Here is a 13248-nt window from a genome sequence, read left to right as displayed (position 1 = left end):
TATTCACACCCCTCGACTTCTGTCACATTTTGTTATGTTACAGCCTGAATCTAAAATGGATTAGATTAAAATTTTTGTCAATGATCGACACAACATATCTCATAATGACAAAGTGAAAACATTTTTTTCGAAATTTTTACAAATTAATTGAAAATGGAAAGCTGAAATGTCTTGTGTATATATATATATATATGTCAGAATATATGTATATATATATATATATATATATATATATATATATATATATATATATATATATATATATATATATATATATATATACACCAGTTTGAAGACCTACCAAGTTCCCCCTTGAGAACACCATTTAATAGGTTGTAGACAGCAACTGCTCATGGTAGTACTACCGTTCTGACTTCGGAGCGTTAAAGTGGTGCCCAGAACTATCTTACACTCTCCGTGTCAGGATTGCTGGTCTTACTTTCTGTCTCTCTCAAACTATAGCTACCGGGATAGCTTTAATCTCTCTTGCAAATAAACATCACACACTTTTCAAACAAACATCATACACTTTTCAAACAAACATCACACACTTTTCAAACAAACATCATACACTTTTCTTACTCACTCATTTCCAATCCTCACTTCACATTCTCTCTCTTTTATTTCTCTTTCCTCTCATTTCCCTCAGGCAGCTTCCAATTAAATATGATAAAGTCTTAAAAGTCAATGGCTCCTAGTTCCCCTCATTATGGGGTGCAAAGACTCTCTGCTGACCTGCCTGTCTCTGCTGCCAATGAGAGGGGGGCTCAGGCAGTAGTAGTATTGATCCATCCAAAGACCCTTGCCTTTTGAACCAACGTGACTCTTTTTCAATTCATTTCACCAATATTTGTGGTCTTTCTTCGAATCTTACCTCTGTTGATCATCATCTAGCAAGTTGAACATCATCTCGTCATCATCATCTGTTGAACATCATCTCGAACATCATCATCTCTTACTTCTATCAGAGACCCAATTGTCACATGATGTTCTTGTCAATTCTTATAGCATTTCGAATTACAACCTTCACTCACGATTCCGCTTCAAAGGAGGAGTCTGTGTCAACTCCAACATCAACACGCCTGCTGTATGCCTTGGGGACCTCAAATCTCCAAACTTTGATGTCATCTGGCTTAACATTTGTCTCCCGACCATCACTATCTTTCTCTGTTTCACTCACTGCTCTCCAAATTTTACAAACTTTGCAGCTTTCTTTGACTATCTTAACTCTTGCCATGAGGCCATGACATCCAAACACCCTCAAGCAGAATTTCTCTATCTCGGAGACTTGAATGTACACCCCAGGGAGTGGCTGAAATCTTCCCACATGGATGTTGGAGGAGTTGAAGCTCTTCCATTTTCCATTCTTAATGATTTGGAACAAATTATCACCCACCCTACCCATATCCCAGATCGTCATGACCAAACGACCAATACTTTGGATTTATTCTTCACTTCCAATCCGTTGCATTACAACTACACAATTTCACCTCCAATTGGTTCTTCTGACCACAATCTTGTGAACATCACTTTACTTACCACCACTTCTTCTCATCCGACTGCTCCAATGAAACGCCAGTATTGGCATTTTAATAATGCTGACTGGACTGGTTTACGAAACTTCTTTTCTAACATTCCCTGCAAAGACTACTGCCTCTCCGCAGGTGATGCCTCTATCTCTGCTGAACGTATAGCTGAGGTTATTGTTGCAGGAATGGAGGCTTAGATCCCCTTCTCTTTCAAGTCTATCTATCCGACCAATTCTTGGTTCAATCCTTACAAGTATCTCCAACAACTTACGTCACTCTATCTTTCCTTCGCTTTTCTGTCCCGATGATACTATTTCTGTCTCTCCGACCGATAAAGCAACTCTTTTTGGTTCTCTTTTCTCCTCGAACTCCACACTAACATTCCATTTACCTCTGATGCTCCCCTCACCAATCCTATGACCATCCCTGTAATCTCTTGTCATGCAGTCAAAAAAATACTCATCTCTGGACATAAGCAAGGCCAGTAGAGGATAAATTGGGTTTCTGAGGCAGCCATTCAAATGAATGGGAGAAAAGGGAAAAACTTTCTGACTCAAGCCCCAAAAGCCCAAAATAGGAGACTGATTTCCTCCCCCTCCCATACAAGTAAATGTAAATTTGAGACTGATTTTCTCCCCCTCCCATACAAGCAAATGTAAAATTGAGACTGAGTCAAGCCCCAAAATCCCAAAATAGGAGACTGATTTTCTCCCCACCTATCCCCTTCCCTCCCATAAAAGCAAATGTAAAATTGATTAAAGCACTTTTTCCCTTTTATATTTTCATTCCACTCAAAGAGCGAACCAATGAATATTTGTCGATGTTCTACTTCAGGGAAAAACTTAATTTTCCTATTACATTCATCACCATCGAGTATATTCACAAAGATTACTTTGGAACTTATTTCTTGGTTTAAATGTCTTTTTTGAGCACAAATGAAATGATAAACTTCTCTCAATGCTCTTTAAAAATAAACTCAAACATGAATACAATATGCACATTCTGTAAGCTGAGTGCAGGTGAAAACAGGAAGCTTGGGAAAAATTTCCAGAATTACTGAGCTGTTGAAAAACAGGAAAGAGAACAATGAGACAACTCCAGGCAAAGATCCAACTCACTTCCTCCAACATGGTTTATAAGCCAGACATTTCTTTTCTGTTTAGCGGTTTTTCATTTTTCTCATCTTGACCCAATGGTAAATGACTGAGACATGAACTATCTTTCATCTGACGAAGAAGATAACCAATCACAATATTGGTAAGTGTGTGTGTGTGTGTGTGTGTGTGTGTGTGTGTGTGTGTGTGTGTGTGTGTGTGTGTGTGTGTGTGTGTGTTGTAAAGTCTGGCTTCCTCTTAGAATTATGGTGAAGCAATTGATTATTAATTAAATCATGATACGACTAATCATTATTATTTTTTTTTTCTAACAGGTTGTCCCCAATAAGAACATCGTTGATAGCTGATGTTGAAAATGAATTATTTGAATTACATGACGAGTGGATAAAAATGAATGACTTTCTTGAAGACATTTATTCGTTTCGGAAAGACATGAATGATATTTTTCTTGGATGGCAAGAAATTCTCTCACGTCCTTTGATCATGAATGACCTGAGTCCAAGGTGAGAAAATTATCGCTCTGTCTCTGTCTCCGTGTGTGTTCGTGTGTGTGTGTGTGTGTGTATGTGTGTGTGTGTGTGTGTATTTGTTTTATGTATGTATTTGTGCATGGATGTGTGGTATGTGTGTGTGTGTGTGTGTATGCATGTGTGTGTATGGATGTGTGTGGGCATGTGTGTGGATGTATGTGTGTGTGGATGTGTGTGTGTGTGTGTGTGTGTGTGTGTGTGTGTGTGTGTGTGTGTGTGTGTGTGTGTGTGTGTGTGTGTGTGTGTGTGTGTGTGTGTGTGTGTGTGTGTGTGTGAGTGTGTGTGTGTGTATGTGTGTGTGTGTCTGACTCATTATTATTATTATTATTATTATTAATATTATTATTTTTCAGTTTAAACACCTGTCTGGATGAACCAAACACACAACTTAATCTTCTGGAGGAATCTAACATGACACTCTATCTTCTGGAGGTAAATGTTCTATTTATTATTTTATTAATATCATAAAATAATCATCTTTATATACCCTAATTGTTCTTCACTCTTTGTTTTGAACAGAATATGTTGATCGAGTTTCAAAATCACAAGACATCTGAAGCAGACTGCTGGAAAAGATCGTCCATTCTCGCAACTGAATATTTACCCAAAGAAAAATGTTTAATATTTTCAATCTTGATTAATTATATTTGCTTTGCTTTCAATTATTTAATTATTAATTATTAAAAAAGAATAAAGGAAGTGCAAAGGAGGGGGGTAGGTGCGCTCCCCCAACCACCCACCACCCCCCTCATCCCAAACCCTTCCCTCCCCATGTGTGTGTGGGGAAGGGTGGGGGGTGGGATGAGGGGGTGGTGGGTCAAAGGTGGGGGTGCACAGGGGGGGCTTGTGTGGGTGGAGCTTGTGTGGGGTGGGAATTGTGTGGATGTGGCTTTTGTGGGTGAGGATTGTGTGGATGTGGCTTTTGTGGGTGGGGTTTTCTTGTGTAGATGTGGCTTTTGTGGGTGGGGTTTTGTGGATGTAGCTTTTGTGGGTGAGGATTGTGTGGATGTGGCTTTTGTGGGTGGGGTTTGCTTGTGTAGATGTGGCTTTTGTGGGTGGTGTTTGCTTGTGTAGATGTGGCTTTTGTGGGTGGGGTGTGCTTGTGTGGAGCTTGTGTGGGTGGAGCTTGCGTGGGCATAGTCAAAAATGCGTGGAGTTAAAGAAGGGGTGGAGTCAAAATTTTTTTTTTTATCTTTGTCTTTTGTAATTCCTGCGAATAAAATGAACCTAAAATCTCTTTCCCCTTTAAATCACATAATTTGTAAGTCCAAGGGTTTTTTTTCAATTTCTCTGTCTTTTGTAATTCCTGTGAATAAAATGAACCTAAAATCTCTTCCCCCTTTAAATCATATACCTTTTAAGTCCAAGGAACTGTATCTATTGCATAAACGATTTAAAAAAGTTCATTTGGCTATCGCTTCGTATAACCTTTTTCAAAATGAGATTTACACCTATATATTCTTACTATATCACCAACTTTGAACTTAGGTTTTCTGACGTTAATCTCTTTTTCATATTCTAATTTTGTAAATGTTTCTGATGGTTTAGTATTCGTTGAGGTGTGAATCGTATCATTATACTTATCTGCAATATCCTGAATAAAAGATAACCATTGTTGAGAACTGAGTTGAATGAATTTTTTATATAGTCTCTATTTTAAAGTGCGATTGAATCGCTCAATAACAACCGCTTTTCCTTCATTAAAGGTACTGTATAATGTAATACTATTATTTTAAAGAAAATTCATAAATGTCTTGTTATAAAACTCTCTACCCTCATCAGTCCACAATTTTTTAGGTTTTCGCTTACTTTTATTAAATATCTGTTGAAAGGCTAACATAAGAGTATTACCTGTTTTGTTTTTTAAAGGGACAACCCATGCATATCTACTCCTCAATTCAATAACGGTTAAAGCATACTTGTACCCCTTATCATAATTGAGTTCAATGAAATCAGCGGACCAGATATAAACAACTTCCTTGGAATAAACCTTCCTTCCATGAAACTTTGTGATTATTGGTTTATGTAATTCATCAGCTAATTGCTCTTCAATCTTAATGACATCATTGGAGCCTATAAGTTTTTTGAATTTCCAAGTCCAAGTTTCAACTTAGCACTGATCATCTTCTTCATGATGAACCGATCAACTTTTTCTCTCAAGGTTGGATTTTGTATCAGAGACAAATTATACAACATTTCTCTATCGGCTTTGTTTTTCTTCCAACGTTGTGGTATTCCCATAATCAAAATCGTGCCTCATGCACACTTCATTAACCCTATTGATAGGTTTGCTCCACGGTTTAGAATTGTCTGCCTCATCTAATCTTTTATTCAAGTTTGTTCCTGGACCATAGAAAGAATACCCTGGTAGATGTAATTCCCCTGGTATTCCAGTAGTTGTAAATTTACTTCCTGATAAAAACTTTTGTATATCTCCCCCATGTTTGTGTTTGGAGATAAATTTACTCTTTTTAGAACCACACACCGAACATATACCTTTTTGTATAACCCTGTTATTTTTACTTTTAAAATATAAGATTTTTTAGTATTAGTTTTCTTTTTACATTTGAGACAATAACTCATTTATTTATGAGAAAAATTCCTGCAGAGTGCGAAAACCTTTTTAGTTTCCAACATGCACATTTGAATCTTCATTTTTAAAACATAAAGAATTCTCAGAAATGTCTTCACTCTCTCCTCCATTTATTTAAGAAAAAAATGTAAAAATTTAATCAACGGCAATCACACCAACATCATCAATAATATAATATTTTCCTTCTTTCTCTTCTTTATCTACACTTTCTTGTTTATATCTTCTCCCTGAAACCGATGTTAATAGTCTTCACGCAAATATTTCTAATAGACTTGCAAATTCTTTGTTTTCCTCCTCGGTGCATTGAGATTGATTTATTTTCTATAATACCTTCAATCCTTTAAAAAATCTCACTGGTTTCCATATTTTTATATTTATTTGTTCTCTCTCTCTCTCTCTCTCTCTCTCTCTCTCTCTCTCTCTCTCTCTCTCTCTCTCTCTCTCTCTCTCTCTCTCTCTCTCTCTCTCTCTCTCTCTTTCCTCCCTCTTCCTCTCCTCCTCCTCTCTCTTCTCCCTTTCCTCTTTCTCTCTCTTCTCCCTTGCCTCTTTCTCTCTCTCTTCCCCCTTGCCTCCTTCTTCTCTTCTCCCTTGCCTCCTTCCCTCTCTTCTCCCTCTCCTCCTTCTCTCTCTTCTCCCTCCCCTCCTTATCTCTTGTCTCAGTTTCTTCAACTCCTTCCTCATCCCTTACTATCCTTGAATCACTTACATCCCATAGAATATCATACATATATTCATCAGGATTTCTTGTTATTCCTGTATCCAAAATAAATTTTTTTACAACAGGAAACCAACAAAATTTCTTCTGGATTTCTAAAAGAGGCTTGCGTTTTCTTAACTTTAATTTTTTTCATTATTTAACATTTTAATTAAATCCAAAGTTGTTGGTTTATTAACATCAGCAAAAAGCCAATCTTTTATTGAAAATACCTCATTCTTATGTTGTAGAACATATCTATCTATAATTCCAGCAGTGTGTGTGTGTGTGTGTGTGTGTGTGTGTGTGTGTGTGTGTGTGTGTGTGTGTGTGTGTGTGTGTGTGTGTGTGTGTGTGTGTTTGTGTGTGTGTATGTCTGTGTGTCTGTGACTGCTGTTTCTCGACAACCACTGGTCCGATCTATTTGAAACTCACCAGGTGTATTGCTGGGCCCTGTGGATGTGCCTTTTCAAGGTTTGATATTAATCGGACAAGTGGTTCCCAAGTTATGGCCATTTATTTACCAAACCAATGACAGGACACGTTGCTGCGTCGGCGTGGCCGATGGGGAAAGGGTGCCATTTAGTTACCAATGACAGGACAAGTTGCTGCGTAGGCATGGCCGTTGGGGAAGAGATCCTCAGTTACCACTGACAGGACACGTTGCTTGGCGTTTTGCACCCAGCATTTTCCCCATTACGGGTTACAACGTACGGACTTCCGGATAGTGATGACTTACTGTATTCTAATCATTTCTCCATTTCTTATGCGCATTTATAGATAAACATTACTGTATTCTAATCATTTCTCCATTTCTTATGCGCATTTATAGATAAACACAATGCCCCAATCCAGTCGTCCTTTACGAGAGCGAAGGAACGGCCTGTGTGTTTATTTGAAAAAATTTTTTTTGCACGTACGGCCACGCACGTACGGCCACGCACGTATGGGCACGTGAGAGTGAAGGAACGGCCTGTGTGGTTGTTGTTTCTGTCACACGGTTTGAATGTTTTTTGCACGTACGGCCACGCATGTACGGCCACGCACATACAGTCAAGCGAGAGCGAAGGAACGGCCTGTGTGGTTGTTCTTTCTGGCATGAGGTTTGAAAGTTTTTTTGTTTGTTTGTTTTTTGCACGTACGGCCACGCACGTACAGCCACACACATACGGCCACGCACGTATGGGCATGCCAGAGTGAAGGAACGGCCTGTGTGTTTGTTGTTTCTGGCACGCGGTTTGAAAGTTTTTTGGGTTTTTTTGCACGTATGGCCATGCATGTACGGCCATGCACTAGTTTATTAAAATACTGAATACCCTTTTCTTGAAGGTATGCTTGGACACAGAAATGACAATTTCCTTGAAGCCTTCTTGCTGTCATTTATGTATTAGAAATATATGACAGATTAATATAATGACAGGAAATACCTCCCCATCTTCCCATAGTTAAATCATTTTGTATTTCCTTACTTATTATATATAATCCTGTTCTTTGTGTTTTCATGATAGAAACTATGGCAAAACCATTATTGATTTTACCCTTATTAAATTCTTTTATTTGTTGTTTACTAATCGTGCTTCCACAAAACTCATTCTCGGCACCAAGTGGATAATATTCTTCCTTAAGAGACTGATTTAATTGTTCCAGGTATTCTAGGTTAATTTTAAATGACCAATTATACCCTAAATAATTCATATCATATCCCCATTGTTCTATTCTCATACAAACTATACGGCTTTCTTTATAAAATTTTACTTTAATTGGAACTGTGAATTCTGTATGACCTGGAAATAAAATCGACACTTCTATATCTTTGGAATACACAGCCGTTATATTTAAGGATATATATTGTGATAAATCTCTTAATCTGACCAAGTCATTTGCATTTGTCGGGCTTGGATAATTTATTAATTAATTAGCATTTTTCATATTAATATGTTTTGCTATACTATAGTTCTCTTTTTCAGCCTGTGCCTTTGTGTAATAATTTGATAAATCAATATCCAGTTATGGGGATGCACCAAAGATAGAACCATCTTTACCAACATGTCATTTATATTAGATTAAAAATGATGTCATTAAAAATTTTATTCTTGTTGAGTTGAAATAACACATATAGACATAATTTTTCACAACACTTGGAATTTAATTCTTGGACTTAAAATGTTTAAGAAACAACATTCTGAAAGAATTTTATTACTTCAACAGGTGGTGGAAGACCAAAACTATCAAAATAATATTTTTCTTGATTATTAAAAATACAAACCCAATGAGAACCGTTCCCATTATTATCTTCTCAGTTCATAATAATATTCTTTGTATGTTTTGACACGTTTTTTAAATCATCTCTCAGCCAAATAACCACATTATGATTTTTTTTAACTTACAATATTTGATAAGTTCTAAATTTGATGTTGTATTCTTTCCAAATTCTTTAAACCACTCATGAATGCTCATTTATTTATTAGAAAGAAATAATCCATTACCCCTTTTAGTTAATTTTACACCTGCTTGTGCGATAGAAGAAAGCATATCTCCAACTCACAATCTCGCTTTATCAGGCAGACTTTCAAGTTTTTCAGCAAAATCTACAATTACACCACTTCCACTAATTTGTTTCTCCAACTCTTTGTTATGTCTTTCCAATTATTTTTGAGCCCGGAGTTGAGCCTTCCTTTCGTTGGCAGTTTTCACCGCTGATGAAATACCACCCGTCAATGCTCCAACCACACTTAAACCAGCAAATAAAGGAATTATAAATGGGAGAAATCCTCCACTCATCTATCTTATTGAATATTTCTTCAACATTGGTTTTGACATTTTAATTTTAAGTGAGCCAGTATCGTTCAAGATTTTCACCTGTTCTCTTGTGAGCAAAACATCAATTCTTACTGCTCCTCTTCTCTGAATTGTATTAACGTTAATCATACAAGGCTTTTGATTTGAATACAAGATGATAGTTAATGAAGATTGATTTGATTAACACATACCCCAGTTGGCACTTTACTACTCATTTATTTATCAAAACAAGCTCGAATGAGCTAAGATCCTCGTCCTCTTAATGATGACGTCATAAAACGAATATGACGTCATTGTGATGTATCAGGTTTGCGATAAATGATCTGTGCTAATGCCCGGCTTGATTCCCGCAAACAAAATTTAAACAGCTTGCCTAGTTTCGGAGATAATGGTATTGGCAATTTCCATTAGCGGCGATATTATGACGTCAATTTTTTTCTAGGAAGAATTTCCAAAATCGGAGATGGTTTCTAACTGCGCGTGGGCTTTCTGCATATACGTGGCAAGTTTCACGAAGATCCGATGAAAACTCTGGGTTGTGAAACAAAAAATGCCAAAAAATAGGAATGACGTGATAAAAAATTGATGACATCATAGTGATGCATCAAATGTGCAGTAATTCATCTCTGCTAATGCACTTCGATTCCCGCCAACAGAATTAAAAAAGCTTGCCTAGTTTCGGAGATAATTTTTTAGGCGATTTCCATTCGCGGAGATATTTTGACGTCATAACTTTTTTTCTAGGAGGAATTTTCAAAATCGGAGATGGTTACTGTCTGTGCAGGATATTTTTACACATATATGCCAAGTTTCACGAAGTTTCGATGAAAACTGTAGGCTGTGAAACAAAAAAGTCCACAAGAACAACAACGTGAGTAAGATAGAGATCCTCCACGAGGATCTAAAAATGATGTGAGACTAATCATAACACCATTATCTGTATTAATCTGTTATTCTGTTTCTTCCAAAAGCAAACAATATGTATCAACTTCTTCACTCTCTCCTCTTTCAATGTATTGGGAAGTATCCACTCGATTACACTTTATCGTTTCCTTTTGAGCGCTCATGTCAAACGCAGAGATTGTATACAAACTGTTAAATGCTGCCATAAACAAAATAGGTTCTTTATTTCCATTACTTTCACAAACCTTTTGCTAAGACATGTATGCTTCAGCATAATCATTTTTCCCCAATTAATTTCTAAATCTATCTCGTGGATAAAACGTTCCATCTAAAGATACGCGAAGTTGTTTCACCTTAGCATTATCACTCAATGCATTATTCTTATCAGTAGCAGTATCACCATCTGATTTTTTTTACAATGAGCCACAGATATCATGGCTTTCCTTCCAGAACACCCAAATTCCACATGTAAGTTGTTTGGTTCAGTTTAACGTGTTGGCATCTTCTTTTAAGGTTTGATATATTGAGTGGCTTCTTTGAATTAAGTCTTCTATTCAACATCTCTTCTGTTTTAAGATTAGGAGTATATTCACTAATATACCAACTAATTTCATCAATAACAAATTTATTCTGAGCAACAAAAGCATGAGCCACACCAAAAAGCAATCTATTTTCATTATTATTCCTTTGCAGTTGAAATCTAATTTTAAGACTATTCAAACTATATCATGATCACAAAATCAAAATATACGTTTAAAAGGAACTGCCACAGTAAAACTATTATCTGCTTTTGTATCATCATTATACATTCCTTTCATTTGACTATATCCAGGGTCTGTGTTTGTTCAAGTTGACATATCAGTAATAAAACCTTTGACAGCCCCTTTCCCATTCTATCACTTAATGAATATAGTGTAAATTTCATCATTTCAGACACAGCAGATCCAAATTGAACCACTTCAACTTCTTGTGTTCCAATGTACAAACGAACACGATCAAACTTTTTCCAGAAGAAATCATTTACGAGTGCAGCGTTTGTGTTAGTCGCGGCCTTAGTGAATGTAAATTTACACAACAAGAAACTTTTGGTGACATTCAAATAAGTTCGTTGATAATTTATTTCAAAACTTTTTGTTCCATTTGCATTCCAGTCTGTTCCAGTTATTGCATTTACCTTGAAGTAATCTTCTTTTTTAGTAGAGTTTGAGATGACAATAGTAACATCCAAATCATTGATACTATCAATTGCTTCCATACTTGTATTTATTGAGGAAAAAATATGTTAAAACTTTTGAAACCCTGACCCAAGTATTTGAATTATTTTCTGTCGTTCTTGGGGAGACAACTGAGTTTTGCCTTTCTTAATTTCTTTTATTGCATGTAATTTATGAGATTCCTTTTGGGCACCTTTTATACTCTTGAGAGCACCCGCTACATTTCCAACAGCATAAGCAGTTGATCCAATTAGGTATTTATGTTTAAGAATACTTGAATCTATACCCATTAGTGTATCAATTATCCCATGTCCTTTTTTTCTAAATTGATGTCCGACACCCCTTTGTCTCTTAGGTTTATAGTATATACAGGGATATGGTACACCTATTCTAACCGGGGCATACACCGGGCCCGGTACACTGGTACTCACTTCGCTGACCTCGGAAGGATTACAGGCTGAGTCAACTTCCCGGTGTGTATTAATTCAAGCAGCCAACGGGGCTTGAACTCAGGACCTTTTGGATCCCAAGCCACTACCCTTACCACTACGCCAACACCAGGCTTAAAGGAAAAACAATTTACTACAATCTCAAAATGATATGTGGCTCAGGAGGTGGTCAAATAAGAGCATTGAGAGAAGTTTATCATTTCATTTCTGCTCAACAAAGACATTTAAACCAAGAACTAAGTTCCAAAGTAATCTTGGTGAATATACTCGATGGTGATGAATGTAATAGGAAAACAAGTCTGAAGACGACGATGGTTCACGAGCAGTATGTGACGATGTACATTGTTTCAGAAGTCAAGGATGAGACAATGTGATAATGTTTGACCAAGTTATAAAAATGATCAACATGATGTGGTACGAGTGACAGGTTATTAGCTTCAAAATGTCGAAAACCCAGTTTCGTTCAATAACTTTAAAAATTTGACCTTTGCATAACCTTTAAAGGTCACAAAACAATGTTGTGGACATTAAAATAAGGAAACAGGATACGTGCTATAGCTTAATGGAGTTAGTTCGTCGAAGAAGGTCAAAAACCCGGTTCGATTCCCACAACTTTGAAAATTTGACCTTTGTGAACTTTAAAGGTCAAAGGTCAAGGATTATGGCCTTTGGTGCAAAACTTCCTCTGGAACATTCCAGGAACAATATAACGTCATATAGGCTATATGGCATTTCACACTCCTCGGATTATCCATACTTTGATGAAATCAGCGTAAAAACAAACTTGAAGGGGACACCACGGGCAAGGTGTTCGAGATAGAGCAAAATGGTTTCAAGACTTTAGGTGGGGAATGACCTCAAGATTATGCATAAAAAATATTGTCATCCTTTATCTCTCTCTCTCATAAAAGCTCTCAAAGTTTGGGTGGTCATATGATTTTTTTTGTCAAAATTCGAAATTTTCTAAGTTCGTGACCTTGTGACCTTGACCTTGGGACGAAAATGAAAAATTGAGCTCCGTGGGGCTATGCAGATGCCATTGGGCTAACCAAATACCAAAACCCTGGCCAGATTTGACAAACCCCTCAGAGAAGATGGATTTTTATGTCAAAATTCGCAATTTTCTAAGTTCGTGACCTTGTGACCTTGACTTTGGGATGAAAATGAAAAATCGAGCTCCGTGCGGCTATGCAGGTGCCATTGGGCTAACCAAATACCGAAACCGCTGTCAGATTCGACAAACCCCCTCGGAGTAGATTCAATTGAAATCAGCTACCCCCAAAAACACATGTTTTTTGGGCGTGGCTCTGCCGATAATGGGCGCACCATGCCCATTTTCAGGTAAACACAACTAGATCATGATATAAACCTCCCACCAAAATTTTATCAGGATCGGATCAAAACCCATGGAGCTATGCTCGG

The 13248-nt window shown here is 37.0% G+C and overlaps 2 long non-coding RNA genes across 5 annotated transcripts in view; one reads left to right on the top strand and one right to left on the bottom strand.

Annotated features, from left to right (window-relative positions):
- The window catches only part of LOC147017086 (uncharacterized), a 152131-nt gene that overhangs the window by 116266 nt on the left and 22617 nt on the right, over positions 1 to 13248 (bottom strand). The window lies entirely within an intron of this gene.
- The window catches only part of LOC147017088 (uncharacterized), a 39346-nt gene that overhangs the window by 22001 nt on the left and 4097 nt on the right, over positions 1 to 13248 (top strand). The window contains exons 3-5 of one of the 2 annotated variants that reach the window (XR_015049333.1): positions 2959 to 3147; positions 3528 to 3606; positions 3694 to 3883. The exons of the other annotated variant lie outside the window; for it this stretch is intronic. This is a non-coding gene — a long non-coding RNA (uncharacterized LOC147017088). Of the gene's footprint in view, positions 1 to 2958; positions 3148 to 3527; positions 3607 to 3693; positions 3884 to 13248 lie in introns of those variants that run through there. 2 annotated transcript variants of the gene reach the window in all.

The sequence above is a fragment of the Eptatretus burgeri genome, chromosome 11 (genome assembly GCF_056783735.1).
Source record: "Eptatretus burgeri isolate ZD-2024b chromosome 11, Ebu_testis_v1, whole genome shotgun sequence".
NCBI lineage: Eukaryota > Metazoa > Chordata > Myxini > Myxiniformes > Myxinidae > Eptatretus > Eptatretus burgeri.
This window is presented reverse-complemented; position numbering and strand designations above follow the sequence as displayed.